Below are 2553 nucleotides of genomic sequence, written 5' to 3'. Positions count from 1 at the left end.
ACACGGCTCTCAGTGGAAGACAACATATATGAGACTTGTGTGAGCAGAACCTAGAAACAAAGAGCAGCAGAAGTGGGTATGAAATCTCACTGCTAGCACCTAGGTAGAAAGCTGTTGCCAAGTGTTAGCAATAGGAAAGGAAGATTCAGTTTTCTTTAAGAGTGTAACCTCTTTAACTAGACCACAGTAAAGGCCATGCATTGGAGTATATGGCAGCACAAGTTAAATTTGGTGGGAATGAAAGAAAGGAAGGAAAGAAGAGAGGGAGAGAGGTGGGAAGGGGAGTGAGGGGAGGAGGGAGGGAGAGAGAGAAACAAAAAGATGCAAAGAAATAATGAGAAGATAAAAATAAAATGAATGAAAATTTTCATTACAACTGAAAAGTAAAAATCCTAGAAATAAAAATACGCTAGATCAGCAAAACCAAGTTAAAAGTTTTCCTTCATATATATATATATATGAACAACATAGTAAGTCAAAAGGACCTGCAAAATTAGGGTTTTCCTGAGCTCCCAACCCTCCATTCTCAACCCACCAGTCTGATCTTCCAGTGAGATTGGCTCAGGCTGAGGCCTCTGCTGTGAGAAAGAATGAACAGCTGTGGTTCCCAGAGGAGACCCGAACACTCCAAGTTGAGTGCAGGCATTCTGCTAAGGGATGTGGAGCATTACAAAGTATGTCAGTAGCAGATAGGTCTCTGATACAGAGTTAGCACAAGATGTAAGCACAACTGAACACAGGCACAGAGGATCTGTTGATGCCAACAAGATAGCAGCATGCCCTTTGCCCTGAAAATAGTGAGTGTGTGTGGCTGCTGCTGCTGCTTGGCCAATCAGAGCTCAGTCTTGTGGTGAACTGCATGAAGACATCCACTCAGAATGATCCCAACTCAGAAACCACATCTCATATGGAGCAGGAATCAATTCCCCTTCATGACCCAGTTTTGAGCTTACCATTAGTCACTTTCCAGTGTTGTCCCATTGAGACTCCTCACTCTTCTCCCAACACTGTGCAGGAGTGCTCATGGTGCATTCTGCCAAGACATTGACATAACAATCCAAGTAACAACCATTGTTAAGCATTTTTTTCATTCTTTTATGTAAAGGATTTATATCCTGGGCTCTGTATCTGGTAGAGATATGAGATGCTTTTCTTATAAAATGTAAGTGTTAAGTTTCAGATACTGGACAAGACATGAAGAATTCTTAGACATTAGTTCCTTCTGTGATGTTCAACACTTCCAACATTACTGCTTAGATATAAATTTCATGGTAAGCACTTTTCTTAAAGCCCCTTTTCATGACCCTGCTCCCCAGGCTGTAGATGAAAGGGTTCAGCATGGGGGTCACCACTGTGTACATCATGGCAGCTGTCATGTCCCTCCTGGCTGAGTGAGAGGACGAAGGGTTAAAATACTCAGTGATGATGGTGCCATAGAAGAAGCACACAACAGCCAGGTGTGAGCCACCTGGAGAAGGCTTTCCATCCTCCCCTATGGGATGAGACTCTCAGGATTGCATAGGTGATGTGTATGTAGGAGATCAGGATGCAGACAAATGGGGTAACAATGATCATAGTTCCTTCTGTATGAATCATCAGATCATTGAGATGTGGATCTGAGCAGAAGATTTTCAGGAGAGGAGTCGCATCACAGAAGAAGTGGGGGATGATGTAGTTCTCACAGAAGGAGAGTCAAGCCATGAGCAGTGTGTGCAACAGACAATTAAGGTTGGCTACCACCCCTGACCCCACAACAAGAAGGGCACACAGCTGATGGGTCATCTTTGTTGTGTAGTGTAAAGGGTGGCATATGGCCACAAATCGGTCATAGGCCATCACAGCCAGCAGGAAATTGTCCACGTCAGCAAACACACAGAGAAAATACAGCTGTGTAAGGCACCCAGAGTACAAAATGGCTTGATTTCTGAGTATGTGAATGGCCAGTACCTTAGGGACAATGGTGGAGGAGAAGCATACATCCACAAAGGACAGGTTGCTGAGGAAGAAGTACATGGGGGTGTGCAGGCGGGAGTCTGTGCTGATGGCCAGGATGATGAGCAGGTTTCCCAAGACAGTGGCCAGGTACATGATGAGGAAGAACAGGAAGAGGAGCTGCTGCTGCTGGGGCTGCCTGGAGAGTTCCAGGAGGATGAACTCAGAGACACTATATTGATTGGTGCTGCTCACGAGTCAGCCCAGCTACAGAAAGAAGAAGAGGTCAGAAGACTGTCTTCAGATTTGGATGCTACAACCTGGTTCACATTAATCTGGCATTAGTGTTTCTGAATTATGATGCACAACTATTTTTCAGATACTCAATTCACAAATCCTAATGTTAGGTTGTGTTGGTTCCCCAGAGTCACTTATTTAGTTTTTTTTTTTTTGGATATAACATAAAAGCATTCCTGCATACATGCTGCTCTTACCTGTATCTGGTAAGACTTCCAGTCTTCCTCCCACTCCTTTGAAGCTTAAAGGGAAAGAGAAACAGTCAGTTATTGTATTAATCTTAAGCTCTAACTGGTAAACATATGACTACTGCTGCTAACCCTC

The 2553-nt window shown here is 43.8% G+C and overlaps 1 pseudogene; it reads right to left on the bottom strand.

Annotated features, from left to right (window-relative positions):
- On the bottom strand, window positions 1247-2180 carry Olfr162-ps1 (olfactory receptor 162, pseudogene 1; annotated as a pseudogene).

The sequence above is a fragment of the Mus musculus genome, chromosome 16 (genome assembly GCF_000001635.26).
Source record: "Mus musculus strain C57BL/6J chromosome 16, GRCm38.p6 C57BL/6J".
NCBI lineage: Eukaryota > Metazoa > Chordata > Mammalia > Rodentia > Muridae > Mus > Mus musculus.
The sequence above is the reverse complement of the archived record's forward strand: the minus strand, read 5'-3'. Positions and strand labels throughout refer to the sequence as shown.